The sequence below is a fragment of the Tenrec ecaudatus genome, chromosome X (assembly GCF_050624435.1).
Source record: "Tenrec ecaudatus isolate mTenEca1 chromosome X, mTenEca1.hap1, whole genome shotgun sequence".
Classification (NCBI taxonomy): domain Eukaryota; kingdom Metazoa; phylum Chordata; class Mammalia; order Afrosoricida; family Tenrecidae; genus Tenrec; species Tenrec ecaudatus.
Window position 1 is genome coordinate 100,249,112 of NC_134548.1, and position 16,859 is coordinate 100,265,970.

The following is a 16,859-nucleotide window of genomic DNA, read 5'->3' on the forward strand; positions in this document are numbered from 1 at the left end:
TTGAAGAGATCTGGTCTCAAGAATCAAAGAACAAAAAATCATATCATTGTGCATGAGTGGGAGAGCAGAGTGGAGACCCAAAGCCCATCTGTAAACAATTGGACATCCCCTTACAGAAGGGTTACAAGGAAGAGACGAGCCAGTCAAGGTTCAGTAGAGCACCTATGAAACGTACAACTTTTCTCTCATTCTTTAATACTTCCTCTCCCCACTCCCCACCCCTTCATGATCCCAATTCTACCTTACAAATCTGGCTAGCATGTACACAATGACAAAGAGCTGGAAACACAGGGGATCCAGGATAGATAAATCGCTCAGGATCAATATTAAGCGTGGTCATACCAGGAGGGCAAAGGGAAGATGGGGAGATGGGGTGGAACTGATCAAAATGATCTACATATAACCCTCTCCCAATGGGTACGGATGACAGAAAAGTGGTGAAGCAGGGGAGCCATTGATAAGTGTAAGACAAAAAATACTGATTATAAATTATCAGGGGTTCATCAGGGAGGGAGGGTGTGAGAGGGAGGGGAACAATGAACTGATACTAGGGGCTTAAGTAGAAAAAAAAGTTTTGAAAAGGATGACAACAAATGTACAAATGTGCTTGACACAATGGATGCATGCATGGATTGTGATAAGAGCTGTATGAGCCCCTAATAAACTTATTTTAAAAATTGATGTTTTTTAAAAATGTTTTATTAGGGGCTCATACAACTCATCACAATCCATACATACATCAATTGTGTAAAGCACATCTGTATATTCATTGCCCTCATCATTTTCAAAGCATTTGCTCTCCCCTTAAGCCCTTGGCATCAGGTCTTTTTTTCCCTCTCCGTCATGAGCCCTTGATAATTTATAAATTATTATTTTGTCATATCTCGCCCAGTCCGACTTCTCCCTTCACCCCCTTTTCTGTTTTCCATCCCCTAGGGAGGAGGTCACATGTAGATCCTTGTAACCGGTTCCCTCTTTCTAACCCACTCCCCATCTACCCTCCCAGTATCGCCACTCACACCCCTGGTCCTGAAGGTATCATATGCCCTGGGTTCCCTGTGCCTCTAGTTCCCATCTGCACCTGTGTACATCCTCTGGTCTAGCCAGACCTGCAAGGTAGAATTCAGAGCATGATGGGGGGGGGGGAGAGGAAGCATTTAGGAACTAGAGGAAAGCTGTATTCTTCATCAGTGCTACATTGCATCCTGACTGACTCATCTCCTCCCCTAGACCCCTCTTCAAGGGGATCTCCAGTGGCCCACAAAATTTGATGTTTCATAGGGAGAAATTGTACCACTTAAAAAGATATAGATTCTGTCCTACCATGTTCTCCTCCCCTGAATTCTTCAGATATTCTACCCTGGGGTTCCACATAAGTATTATTTAGCATTTTTTCCCATCGGGAGGTTACTTCTCCCCATTTTTCTACCAGCAGATATGTAATTGCCTTCTCTGAGGAATACATGTCCCCTCCCCCTATATTACATTGAATTTCCAGTGGGAATGTCTGTTGTTGTGGGAAGACCTAGCACAATTTTACAGAGCAGTAATGGAATATTCTATTCCCTCAGCTTATATCTTGAAAAACTAAGGGTGAGATCCCCTCTGTTGAAGGGATAAATTTTAAGATGTACATATAGAAGTTGTGATAGGTTTCTTGAATGGTAGGCAGGCTCTCTATCTCATTGCTTATGGGACTGGGTTAGAAGGATTCATGCCCTTGAAGCAATGACCTTCCTTCATCTTGGGGGTTATTCTATAATGGAATCATGCAATATTTGTCATTTATGATTGTAAATATACTCTGCATGATGGTTTCCAGGTCCCCCCATGTCATGAGGAGTTTTGCCGTTGTCTTTTAGTATGTGCAGTATTCTATTGTGTTAAATGTACCATAGTTTCTCGCTCCATTCTTCTAGTGTGCATTTAGGCTTCTTCCAGCTTCTTGCTATTGTGAACCTGTGGTGCAGTGAACACGAGAGTGCATATTTGTTTGTGTTCTGCCTCATCTCTCTGAAGGATAGCTCTAGCAGATTTATTGCTGAGTGGAATGGGTGGCACAGTTGTTTCAGTTATTAGATCACTTTCCACAATGGCTGTACACATTTACAAGCCCACCAGCAGTATGAGTTCAAATTTCTCTGTACCTTCTCCAACATTTGTTGTCCGTTTTGTTTAGTTTGTTTTTGAATTGGCTATTGGTGTGGGTGTAACATGCTATCTCACGTTTGTTTTGGAATGCATCTTCTGGATGACTAGTGAAAGAAAGCATTTCCTCGTGTTTGTTAGCCATTGAATGTTCTTTCAATTGTCAATTCATGTCCTTTGCTGCTCACCTTTTATTGGATTATTTTTCCTTATTGAGGTGTCCCAGAGTTCTGTAGATATTAGTAATTAGTTCTTTTTGTGTCATTACTAAAGTTTTTCACTATCAGTGGGATCTCATTTTACTCTTTAGATGAAATCTTTTGCTGTGCATGAGGAGTTTTATTTTAATAGATTCCAGTCATCTGTTTTGTCCTCCACTTTGTGCTTCCTTTATTGTATATGATAGTCTGTATATGCTTTGCAATAAGACCCTCAAGTTGGTCCCAATTTTTATTGTATATTTCCTTCCCTTAATCCCAAGTTAACAACACTTGTCTACCCTCTAGCCTGTGCCTTCCTCTCCCTCCTTTTCCCTCCTACCCTTGTTAACCATCAAATAACATTTCTTTTATGATGAAAAACTATTAATTTTTTATAATTGCCTCATATATTATGTGCCCCTTTGTGCTTGATTAATATTAGTATACACAATACATGTTATGAAGTATTTTCCAGATCCATTGTTCATCAATGTTCATAGTATTCCATTGTGCATATACAACAAAGTTAATCCATTCTTTCAGTGATGGACATTGAGGTTGTTGCCATTTTTTGCTGTTGTGAAAAAGTGCGTGTATCTATTTCCGTTACAACTCTTCTTTCTCTAAGATAGGCACCAAGTAGAGGGATTGCAAGGTCATATTATATTTCCATTCATACACTTTTGAGGAAGCACCATACTGATTTCCACATTGATTGCACTGCTCTACTGTGCAGCAGATGAGTTTCAGTCACTCAACACCATCACCGGAATTTACTACCTGTATTTTCTTAAACTCCGCTGCTATTAATGCTGGGATGTGGTGCTGCCTTGCAGTTTGGATTTGTATATCCTGAATAGCTAATGACCATTTTATGTTTGAGGACAACCTGGAAGCCTTCTTTAGAAAAGTGTATGTTTATGTCTTCTGAATATTATCCAACTGGGTTATTTACCTTTTCTTAGGGTGTTATATTTTCTATGCATTTTAGAGATTAGTCCCTTGTCTGATATCATGGCCAAAAATATCTTAACCACTCTGTGGTTTTCAGTTTTCGGTGAAATGTTTTGATGTACATAAGTGTCTAATAAGGTTCCGGCCTCTTCTACTTCAAATGGCTATCCAGTTTACCAGTATCATATGTTAAAGACATGATCTCCTCTTCATTTGATGTACTGGGCTCTTTGTCAAAGAGCAACTCTATAGACTGATATTTACTTAAGGGTTTCCATCCCCTCCCCCCCCCCCCCCCGCCCATTGGTCTGTGTATCATTGTAACAGCACCAGGCTGTAGATTGGAAAGTCAAAGTCTCACTTTGTTCTTCTTTAATGGTGTGTTGTTATTCAGGGCCCTATTGCCCTTCCATATAAAATTATTGATTTATTTTTCTGTTTATTGAAAGATGTTGGAATCTGGATCAGGGTTGCATTCTAGCTAAGACTTCCAGCACAATATTGAATAGGAATGGTGGTAAAATTCACCTTTGTATGGGTCTCATTCATAAGTGAAATGCTTTCAGTTCCCCTTTGCTGAGAGTTATGTTGGATTTTGGCCTGAATAGATAAAGGTTTAATTTTAAATTCTGGAAATACATTTATAACATTGGGATTATAAAATTGGTTCAATGTATTAAAGGCTTAATTTGAAAAATGACATTTTATTCTACCATAATATTGTTTAAATTCTCAGGCTATGTGGAAAAAGGAATTTCAAGTCATAGGCTAAATTGTACTGCAAATTTGAAGAATAGGAAAAAGTTAAACAGACTGTTAATTGATATTCTCTTAATATATATCTAGGAGTCTAAAAAACTGCAGTAATCACAAATTTTCAACTTTCTATCAAAATTCATTTCTGTTTTTTGAGAGTGTTCCATAGTGTTGACACTTGTTGCTTTTATCATAAAACACAAATAAGTGGTAGTTCTTCCTTCTCTAAGAAAATACCATTTGGTTCTGTAATAGGCAATGTGATTTTTCTTACACAGATGCTAGCTGAAGCAATGAATGGAAACAAATGGTATCAATTTGCGATTAAAGCTAAAGTACATTTGTTTAACTGTGAGCAACTGCTGACTATGTTGGAGGCTTGTGGAGAAAAAAATAGTGCCCTAAACTATAAGAGAAATTTTATTTCAATAATACATATAATATCCATTAAATTTTATAAAAGTATTTACCAAATAGTCAAAATTGATAAGTGACTGAAATATTTTCATATCAAATGCTATTTTCAAAAATGGTATTTGTTTCCTTAATAAAAACAGGCCAGGGTTAGTTTAGTGAGGTTCCAATAGCATGTTTGCAAATTATTTTTCTTTTACAAATCTTTTTCAGGAACATAGGAGTATTTAGGATATTTTATGGATTAAATTGTGTCTCCATAATATATGGAGTTTCAATAAGTTCATGGATCTATTCCAGTGTCTTTGGTTTCATGTTCCCTATTCTTTTTGAAATCCCTTCCTCTATGTTGCAAATTCTAATCTTTGTACCTGCAGGTAAAATCAGATTTGGCAAGAGATTTTCTTTGCTAAGAGATCATCCATTTCTGTGTCCATTGTATTTAAGTGAATGACTTTTGAGATAGAAAACAGACTAGAACATAAAAAAGCAAAAATGAGAGAAGAGAGATGCCAAACCGCATGGAGCTGACCCTGAAGCAGAAGGTCAAAATGGACAAGGGCATTCTTTCAGAGCCAACAGAGAGAGAAAGCCTTCCCCTAGAGCTAGCATTCTGAAACCTTCCAGAGCAGTGGTTCTCAACCTTCCAAATGCCGCGACACTTTAATACAGTTCCTCACATTGTGGTGACACCCCCCCACCATAAAATTATTTTCATTGATACTTCACAACTAATTTTTCTACTGTTATGAATCTGGCTACCCTGCAAAAGGGTGGTTTGACCCCCAAAGGGGTCGCAACCCACAGGTTGAGAACCACTGTTCTAGTGTTTACATGCAGCCCTGGTTACACTGTGTATTAGGTGTTGGACTTAGACCCACCATGTTGACCATTCAAACCCACCAGCCTCTCTGTGGGGAAAGCAGATGAGGCTGGCTGCTTCCATTACATATATTTATAAGTTACAAAATTCTAACAGGGTTGCTAAAAGTTAGAATTGATTCAATAGTTCTGGCAGTGAGAAGCTTCCTAAACTTTGAGAAACTGAGCCTTGTGGCTCAAGATATTCACTGATGGTATTTTTGTTCTGACAGCACTAAATAGCTAAAACAGAGGAGTAAACAACAAACCTTATGATTATACATATTTTTCCCTAGGCTCTGTAACAAGTGTACTTTATGGATCAAATACAAGGAAAGCAAGACGGTCACTTTCCTTCAGGTTCACATCTATTGATTTCTGTGCTCTCTGTAGTTTCCCAAAGGCAGGTCATATGCTGGGGAGTGGGGCTGATAATAAACAGTGCTACAGAAATGTTGTTACTTAGGTTTCTATTCCTAGAAGCAATTTTATTAATATATTTTATGTCAGTATCAGGCTTAGAGGCAAGATAAGGAAAACAATAATTTTTGAACCTCATTAGGGATAGGAACTGAATGATTTAGATCTAGGCTAAAAGGCAGAGGTCCTGGTGTATTTTTAAGAGCTGGTTCAGGACAGTCCTCAGAAGGATAGTTTTATAGACAGAACCAAGCCAAACAAGTTCCTTTTCAGTGCCATGTATACTCACCTCTTTCAAAACTAATAACTCCTTTCAACAAATATCAACACACTAATCGCATATATAAACTTTGCTTAATACAAGATTGAACTAATTTCCCTGGCTATAGTTTTGAAAAGATAACTCTAGAGGAACTTATTTAACTTAATAAACCTTTTAGCAGCAAATTCCTCATTATAGTCATCAATCATCTTATTCAAAAGCATATTCACAGGATAACAAAATTGTAATGGGTTAAATTTCACTGGTCAAAATTACGGGTTGAACCACCTAAGGGTATTATTCCATTTTGGAATTGGATTTTTTAGAATGAGAAAAGAACCTCTTTTGAGTTGCATAAGCAAGCAAAGCAGAGCTAGGGCAAGATTTGTGGAAAGTCCCATAGATATTTCCAAGAAGCGGAAAACAAGATGAAAAAGCAAAGACATTTCTTTAGCGCTGACAGAAATTATCTCCTAGGGCTATGAGGTCGTGTTGCAATACTTGTGAACAAGATTGCAGGCATGCTGATTCAAACCTGCCATTTTTAAGTATAATCAATTTTTATACATTTATCACGGGATGTTTTGACTCTTTCCAAGGGTTCAAACAAGAGTTTGGAAATAAAATTACTAATTGAATTTTACTTGAAGTTGAATTGATCCTTCTGGCCTTTTCAGTTATTGATAAGGAGTAGTCAGTTGGAAAGTAGATGTCAGGATAGTGATTTATGGATATATTTTATGTACTCATTGGTGATATTTTTATGTGGGGAGATCTGGTGCCATAGTATACTGCTAGGCACAAAGTCATCTCTGAAGTTACCAACCACTCCATGGGAAAAAGCTGAGGGTTTCTTCTCTCATAAAGAGTTACTGTCCTGTAGGGTCACTCTGAGTCAGAATTAACTTGATGACAGTGATTGTGGTTTTCTGAGTTCATGTTTTATGCACTCAGTGTGTCTTATGATTTTGTACTGTCATAAAGTTTAAAAATTGTAACTCACTTGCATGTAACATGTGATCAATATTAGAAGAAATCAGTATGAATGTCACCTGGAAATTAGGATGACACAAGCACCCAACAGTCTCCTAAAGAAAAGTGTCTCTCATTCTCTGTTCTGCTTGGAGTGGTTGTGAATGATGCTCATCACTCCAGGGCATAGACCCAATATTTGGAATAATAAGGCTGCACCCTGAATTTGGATTTCTACTTAAACTAGTAAAATTAATTATCTGCTTGTCAAAATCATTCACTAGGGGTATTTCTTTTATTGCAGTACTATATTAATACAACATAATTTGGTACTGAGAAATAAGGGTATTATTATAACAAATACCTAAAATGGGGCAGTGTTTTTGGAATTCCCTAATACATAGAGGCTAGAAGATATTAAGTGCCTGATAGTAAAAGCCTAGAGTGTCTTAAAGAGACAGTAGGCAGACAAATGGATTTCAATGTAGTGACTGTTAGTAAAATAAAGGATGTCAAATGCAATGCTGTTGAGCACTCAGAAGGAAGAGAGGACAGCTATAAAGTCTCTTATCTTGCATGGTAAGGCACCTACAATATAATGCTACAATTTTAGGCTTTAAATATGCCTTCCTTTAAATTTATCCATAGATACTGCTAATGTCTAAATTATTCCTGTCCCACCTTGTGATAATCAAGGTTTTCTATCAACTTGGTTGGGCAAATATTCTCAAAGGTTTAGCAGTTAAAACTCAGTACTGTTCCAGCATGATTTTTCTTAGCAGGTATGGCTTGCTTCCTCTATAAATGGATGTTTGGGAAAATTTTGCTTATTTTTTGGTTTTTGATCTTGCATCTGGCTTGTCAACCTCTGGTTCTTTAAAGTTGAGCCAGTAAGCTGCCATCTTGCTGGCCAATCATTGAAGTCATCATTGCATACTCTCATGTATATGCCAACTTCGTATCTAGAAGTCAGATTTGCCAATATTGGAATCCTTTCTGCTGTAGCCACAAATCTGTCATTGAGCACTGGTCTTAGTTTTATCAGCCCCTGTATCAAGATAAGCCTTGATCATGAAAACTGACTTGGAATGTGTCTGGTCTCTAAAATAATGTGAGCCATGTCCTTGATATAAACCTCTGTATAAGTGCACATAATGGAGCCCTAGGGATGCTTGTGGATAAGCATTGTACTGCTAAGCACGGGTTAAGAGGCTAAAATCCACCAGCAATTTTGACAGAGGAAAATGAAGCTGTGCTGCTCCTATAAAAGTGTACATCCTTGGAAAGCCTATATATGGTTGCTGAGTCTGAATCTACTTGATTACAGTGGGTTTGGTTCTTTGGTTTATTTATCCATATGTAAATATCACTGGTTTTGCTTCTCTACTGAATGAACCCAGCTATAAGAAAATTTAATATCAAGAAGTAAAGTTATATATCAAGAAAATATCCCAGTCCAATCCAACTCAAGTCCATAAGCCCGATGCTAGCCCAAGACCTTCAGACTCCTGTAGTCAAATGCAATGATGCAGAATGCAGGAATATTCACAGACAGGTGTTTGCAAAGTAGTGTGGATCCAGAGTCAGTGGAAACATGGCAGGGTTCTGGTACCTCTGTGGACACTCTCTATGAGAAAACCATGCCCACAAGGAGCCACCATCAGGTTGTGACCTGATTGTCAAGTTAGATGCCTCCCCTACACTTTTATATATATTCAAGTTGACAGAAAAAATGTATTTCCTTTGAAAATCATTTAATTGGGGGATTTCACAATTCTTACCACAAGAAATACATACATGTATTTTCTCAAGCACATTCGTACATTTGTTGCCATCATTTTCTTTCTACTTGAGTCCTTCGTATCAGCTCCTCCATTTTCCCCTCCATCCCGCCTCCCCTCCCTCACGAACCCTTGATAACTTATAAATTATTATTGTTATGCCTTACACTTTATGACATCTACCTTCACCCATTTTTCTGTTGTCGATTCCCCAGGGAGGGGGTTTATATGTAGATCCTTGTTATCGGTTCCCCTTTCTGCCCCACCTTACCCTTACCCTCATGGTATTGCTACTCTCATTATTGGTCCTGAGGGGTATATCTGTCCTGGATTCTCTGTGTTTCCAGTTCCGATCTGTACCTGTTTACATCCTCTGTTCTAGCAGGATTTGTAAGGCAGAATTGGGATTATGCTAAAGCAAGGAGGACAGGTGTTCTAAAATTGATGGTGAGGAGGGTGTAGGAGGCCTCGTAGGGCTTGATCAAGGGCAGTGTAACCAAGAGGAATTACTGAAATACAAATTAAGGCTGAGCATGATAGTTGGATAAGAGGGAAAAAGGAAATAACTAGAAGGCAAAGGGCATTTATAGAGTTCTAAATACAGGCATCTACCTATGTAAATATATTTATATATGATGAGGAAGAAATAAATCTATGTACCTATATTTATAGGTTTAGGGTTAAGGTAGCAGATAATCATTGGGCTTCTACTCAAGTACTGCCTCAATGTAAGAATACTTTGTTCTATTAACCTGGCATTCCATGATGCTCACCTTCCCGACATGATCACTGAAGACAAAGCGGGTGCATAAGCAAATGTGGTGAAGAAAGCTGATGGTGCCCGGCTGTCAAAAGATATAGTGTCTGGGGTCTTAAAGTCTTGAAGATAAACAAACGGCCATCTAGCTGAGAAGCAACAAAGCTCACATGGAAAAAACACACCAGCCTATGTGATCACAAGGTGTTGAAGGCATCAGGTAGCAGACATCAAAGAACAAAAAAATCATACCATTGTTAATGAGGGGGAATGCAGAGTGGAGACCCAAAGCCTATCTGTAGACAACTGGACATCCCCTTACTGAAGGGTTGCAGGAAGGAGATGAGCCAATCAGGGTGCAGTATAGCAATGAGGAAACATACAATTTTCCTCTAATTCTTTAATACTTCCTCCCCCACCCAACTATCATCCCAATTCTAATTTACAAATCCAGCTAGACAGAAAATTATCTAACTACCACACCAGTCTTAAACAGTTGGTTCTACGTGTAATCCTAGAGAAACAAAATAAGGATGAGTCTTCAAAATTTAAGGACACCAATAAATTCCCTCTATTAGTGTAGAGAGGGCATTGCTAATCCATGTCTAAGGTTAAAGTATTGTAAGATTAAAAACTACATGATAATTTGTTTGACATATTTCTTAAATTATGTCAGATTGAGAAGTATAGACAAACCAATAGGTTGATTGGTCCTACTAAAAATAGATATAGCGGTAAGGACAGAGATGGGCTTATGGCCTCAGAGTCACAGCTGAGATACTTCAAACTTAGTGTGATGCTTATCTGGAAACTTGGGACAGAGACGTATGGTTAGACGGAAACATAATTTGTAGCATAGATTTCACTGCTTCATAGATGAAGAATTTTGCCTAGATTGGAATGCACCTAAAGTCTCACATATTTGATTTAGAAAGAAATTTTGAACTTGATTTAACATTTTTGTATTAATGTGATAGGGTGAATGTTTAGCACATGATTAACATGAATGTGGGATCAAAAGGTTTAGTGTTATGAATCAAATTGTGACTCCCTAATCTCTGCTGGAGCCCTGGTGGTATAAGAGCCCTGGGTAGTCTAGTGGTTAAACACTGGGCTGCACTCTGCTTGGTCGGCAGTTGGAAACCACATACCACTTGCAGGGAGAGAGTCTGGATTTTCTACTCCCTTACAGTCTCAGAATCCCAAAGACATGTCACTGAGTCTGCACTGACTCCAGAGCATTGAGTTTGTTTGGGTTGATTATTATTATTATTATTAATTCTTTGCTTCCTTTGAACCCCTCTCTGTTTGAGGGTACAATGTATTTGGAAATAGGCTGACTTTGCTATGTTAATAAAACAGGATTAGTAGGATATGTATTATCCTCTTTTGATATATAAAAGAGCTTCAACAAGCAAACAAAGCAGAAATGGGCAAAGATTGATGCAAAATCCACACAGAGATCTCTAAGGAACCAGGGAAGTAAAGGTGAAGAGAAAAGACAAGAACCTTCCTCCAAAACTTTACAGAGAAATCCTTCCACTGCAGCCCACATCCTCAATTAGGCATTTTTAGTGTGAGAAAATAAAGGTCTACTTATAACACCCTTCAGGTGGTTTTCTATTTATATTAGGACTAGATGAACCAAGACACAAACTATCTTTTCTGATAGGAGCCCTGGTGGTGTGGTGTTTATACATTGGACTGTGATCCTCAAGGTCAGCAGTTCAAAACCACCAGTAGTACCTCAGGAAAAAGATGAGGTGTTCTCCTGTAAAAACAATTACAGTCTCAAACTCACAGGGGCAGCTTTACCCTGTTGTGTTAGTCTTGGTAGACTAGAGAAAAAAATCCATGGACACAAATATGTGTATAAAAAGAGATTTATATACAAGCGCTATTGAACATTGAGAAAACATCCCAGCCCAGTCCAGATCAAGTCCGTAAGTCTGATATTAGCCCATATGTCTGATACCAATCTATAAAGTCTTCTTCAGACTTGTGAAACACATGCAATGACTCTGAATGTAGAAGATCACAGGCCAGTGGGTAGAAAGTCTTTGGATCCAGTGGCATTGTAAACATCTCAGTGCTGGCAGGGGTCTCTGCATGGCTTTTGCAGCCCCCAGGGTTGCATCATGATGGGCCCATGTGTCTTGTCAGCTGCTATGTCTCCTAGGGTGTGAGCAGAGAGTCTCCCACCTCAAAGGAGAAAATTCCAGCAATTCCCTGAATCCTGAAGGGAAGGCCATGCCCACACAGATTTCATTGGCCATATCCTTGATTAACAGCTTAGACTCCACCCCTACAATCTTAATCCTCAGATTATTAATATTAGATTATATAACTACCACACCTGTCCTGTAGGATCACTATGGGCCAGCATTGACTGAAGTGGGCTGGGGAGAGAGAGAGAGAGACATTTGGCGATAAAGCTCCTAACCAGAGAGTGTATGATGAAAGTGCATTAGACCCTAATGATTAAGAGGGTGCTTACAATGAAGCTATAGATGAATTCGCTTCTGACTTCAATAGACAAACTTATGCCGAGATTCTCAACACAATATCAGAGAGACCTCATGAGAGAACAGTGTGACCGTGAGCAGCTCTGCACTGTTATACTAAACTTGCATGCTTATCACAGAACAGGTCTGGCTCTCAAATAAGTATTCCTCAGTGCATCTCAAGAGATTGATAACTGTAAAACACCAGATTTATTTGTAGACACTTGCCACATAGTCCCGGGGCTCATTTTGAAATGAGAAGTGTTCCTGTGGGTAAAGAAATGAAGATTGGTGGCAAGAAACTCACACAGACCACGTGCCTAATTAATTAGTCTGACAGCATGGCGGGGGTCAATGTGCTGGGCATGTTTGCGTCCTCTTTCCCCAGGACCCTCAGTTGACTGGATGGCAAGTTGCCACATTCCACAACCAATGGGATTATATCACTTTTAGATTTCACAGATACATATTCAAAAGTTAAAAGAAAGTGGAAATTCAGGAACTTGGACCACATGTTACCTTAAAATTCTCATCTCTTTCGGTAGTAACCTTTGATTCTAAATCTAGAAAATATAAATGGAACTACACCTCCAGGGAAGTGGATACACATAGAAGAAAATTCCAGTTATAAATTTCACAGGGAATATTATTGGATTTTGCAGAATAGTAATATCTTGAACTTAGTAAATTCTGACAAAAGACCCTTTTTAAAATTGCAGTTTTGTAAACATTTTATGTCTGAAAAAATTACAAAATTCCATGACTTGCCAGTTTTTAATGTAGCACATAGGAATAAAATTTATTTTGGATAAAGCTTCTAAAGTTGTAGTTTAGAGGTCCAAAAATATCTTCTCATTTTGAGGTCATTGTGGATAAATTGGAACCAAGAGTCTGTTATTTGCATTTTTATGGAGCAAGGGTGAAGAGGAAAAAGATACTTGATACATCTGTAACCAACTGGTTCTGTAGCAGACAAATGTTGGAACCCAGTGTTTGGCACATAGTTTCAACACAGCGTTTCTTGAGAAAGTGGATACTGGAGATCATAATTCTGAGCTGTGGTAAATCAACTCCATGGCAGTGAGGTTTTAGTTTTTAGTCTTTCAGAAGGGTAAGAAATTTAAAACAAAATGATATGCAAAAGATTAAAAGCCAAGCTTGGTAATCCAGTGGGTTCAGCTAGTTTTTGGTTCAGTCTCATTGCCACTTTTTACCCCGTCATAATGTACTAGAGTGCTCCATCCAACACTGTCTACAGTTTTTAAGTTTTTCTTATGTCTTAATGTGGCACAATGGTTGAAGCAGAATAATACAAATGTACAAGAATATCAACAATTAACAAGAGATGTTACACATAACCCTTATGAAAATTCAGAGGTGTATTTTAAGGACTGTCAAAAGTAGAATTTTGTATAGAATGGCACATGGTGTGCTGTAGGGATAAGCTTTTGTACAGGCTCCAAATTAAATCTCCTTTGAATATTTCATTAATAAAAAGTGACTTAGGAAACCTGAAAATGGAAAAAAAACAAGTGAATAATAATTTTATTTAAGGAATAATTAGAAATGTGTACTTCTCAGTCTTTTATAAATTGCTCATGTCCTTTTCTTACTCTAAAGAACAGTACATCCTGTATAAATTATTTGTAATAAAATATGAAACTTGAGGCTGAAAGGGCCATAACTGAGGATATAATAAAAATTCAATTCAGTAGGCCTTCCCTATGATAGCACATACAATATTTTGCCCAAGGCCTAAAACATATGCTGAAAGCGTGCAATACTATAATTAGAGTATAAGTCAATCCGTTTTGTGATAGCATTGGGTAGCATGAAAATTACGGAAACTTAATGCAGTAAATGTAGCTACTTGTTCTTCTGCATGAAAGAAAAAACATGTTCCTGTTAGATCTCTCCCATGGGAGGAATACCTCGGACCTTGGCTTCACACGAGAAAGAATTTGACTCTGAAGCCTAGGTCGTGATCCAATTTTTATGAAAGATAGAAGTTTCATGTTTACACAGGCACCCTCAGGGCCCTTCATTACTGCACAGCCTGCTGAGTAGCTGTTCAAGAGATGAAAAAAGTCACTCAATGGGCACCGGATCCTGCCTTTTCAATTCCTTTGCTGGGAGGTGTGGCTGGCAATACTGGTTGACCCCATTGTTGAATTGAATTCACCTGTCCCAGATGGGCCAATCCAGGTGTAACACCCATCTAGGTGTACCACCCCTTCCTGGCCAGAAGCTCAAACCTCTGAGCACAGGTAATGGACACCCCAGTCCCTAACATTTCCCCCCTGAAGAGATATGGACCTAAATCTTTCAGGTACTGGGTGACAATATCTCTAGCTACTTCCTGCTGGCAAAAGGAGAAAAGTGGGGTTTGGGGTCCACACCCTTCCTACTCTGTTGGAAGGGGTTGTCCATTGAGGGCCCAGGATGGATAAGGTTGAGGTGGTCCAGGAGTTGGTGGTCCTGAAGCTGGCACATTTGGTTCAGAAACCTTGGTAACCTGAGAACTTCTGAAAAAAGAAACAGGTGAACAGTTTCAGTGAGATGGGTAAGGTTGTGAGGTGGCAGTGCCCTTAATTTTTAAATATCTTAGGACTGACAGGAATGGGTGTTTTTTCACTGAAAACACAGGCACCGGGGTGAAACATTCACTGACTTACAGGCTGGGAAGGGCCTGAGGTAGAGTTCTCTGGAGAGCACTCATCTGCCCTGGGGTGACATTGAAATACCATCCTAAGACAGTCCAATGGCTCACAGGAGTACTTGTCTGTGGCCTTTGCCTTGGAGGGGTCTGCTTGTGACGGTTTCCAGCGTTTCACCGTGAATGGTAGATTCAAGCACTTTGCCCTGGAATTGATGGTTGAGATTACGTTGGCCCCAGAAACTGTAGAGTGAGTAGGGTCAAAGAAGGTTGGTGACTTAGATGAGTGGCATCATGGAAGGCTTTCACGACTTTCTACTGTTACCTTTGTGCTAAGAGGAGCTTGTTGTCTTTCTCACACCATCCATCAGGGTGAGAGTAGAATTCCTGAGTCTTCTTTTGTTCCACTGTGGGAAACAGAAGGATTTCTCCCAAGTTGTCTCCTCCAAATATGTCCCAAACTTAGCTGCTTGCTACATGTGGCCAATGACTATACACTTGGAGGTCAAAAGAAGTAGGTCAGGGGTTATTCTCCCTAAGGGTTAACAGCCATCCAGAGCAAGCACACACCACCATTTATCCCACAACAAGTAGGGCCCACTCGCTTCTGTTAAGGATAGTAGTAAATTGTTTCCCTAAAAGAGAGCCCTGGGAGGTCAAGTCCACCCAAGGGTGACCAAGGTTAGGCTGCCATCACTGAGTCTAGGGTCCGCCCATCTTGTCACATGCACACCCCTAGCTCATCCCATTCCTGTCATGCTTATGCCTATTTATTGTCCTGCCCCTTCCTGTGACCTGTAACCACACCCCCTAAGTAGATATAAGCCTTGGTTAGCAACAAACAGGGTCTCAACCCCACCTCACCTCGGCTCATGCTATGCATGGACCTGACTGGCAAGATCGTGGCCATCCAGGAGGTGAGCATGCTACCATGAAATGTGTTTGAGTCCATTATTTCAATCTCTCTTGTCTCTCTCATGCTCTCTATGATTTTATAATAATCTTTATGTATCTCAACTGTACAATTGCACTTACCAGACCCGTGATGATTTTGGGGGGGGGGGTGGCTCTCTTCCCCCACAGTTCCACTTCTTCTGGTGAGTAATCTGGAAGAGGAAGCTGGTTTGGGGTAATTAGGGCATTTATGGAGGCTAAGGGACTGGTGCTCAGGGCTGCCTGCCTGGTGGTCCCGTCAGCAGCTCGGTTGCCCAATGACCCCTGAGTCACCCTTCTGGTGCCCTCGGTAGTACACTACTGCCACATCAGCTGGTCTTTAGACAGCTTCCAAGAGTGCCTCGACCTGGCTCCCATACTTAATGGGGCTTCCCTGAGTGGTGAGATGTCCTCTTTCCTCCCAGATAGAAGAGTGAGCGTGGATAACCACAAAACCATATTTGGAGTAAGTAAATAATGTTAATGTTTCCTCTCTGCTAGTTCAAGGCCTCAAGTTAAGGCTATGAAGTTGAGCCAGCTGGGCTGAAGCTCTGGGGGTGGGGAGGGGGGAGCAGGGGATTAACTTCAATGACTTGGTCAAGGGAGACAATGGCATAACCTGCCTTGCGCACCCCCTCTATCACAAAGCTGCTTCCATCTGAGAACTAGACACAACTCTGCTACCACCAGTGGTTGATCTTTGAGGTCTGGTCGAGGCAAGTAATTACTAGACCGCAGCTCAAAGCAGGAATGAAGGGCCTTAGTGTCCTCCCTAGGGTCAGGGAGTAACATAGCTGGATTGAGTGTGCTACCAGTCTGGACAGTGACATCGGAGTTCTGTATAAGAAGAACCTGGTACTTCAATAGTCAGGTATTAGAAAGCCAGTTAAAGCCGTTAGCTTGTAGCACTTCGGAGATCCTATAATTAGTCAGGACATTTACAGCTCCTCCTGTGGTGATCTTTACTGCCTCTTGGACCAAGAGGGCCACGGCAGCTATTGCTCATAGACAAGGTGGCCAGCCTTCTGAGGTAGGATCTAACCTCTTTGGTAGGTAGGCCACTGGCTGAGGCTGAGGTCCTAGCTTCTGGACCAGCACCCCCAGAGCTACCCCCTTTCTCTCATGAGCATACAGGAAAAACTTCTTTGTGGAGTGTGGGAGACCCAGCGCTGGAGCTTGAAGCAGAAGAGTTTTAAGATAGTTTACTGCTTCCCTTTTCTCCATGCCCCACAGTAGGGGTT

The 16,859-nt window shown here is 40.0% G+C and overlaps 1 pseudogene; it reads left to right on the plus strand.

The window, feature by feature from the left end:
- The window catches only part of LOC142433574 (ribosome production factor 1 pseudogene), a 44,829-nt pseudogene extending 32,169 nt beyond the window's left edge, over positions 1 to 12,660 (plus strand).
- The last annotated feature ends 4,199 nt before the right edge of the window (positions 12,661 to 16,859 follow it).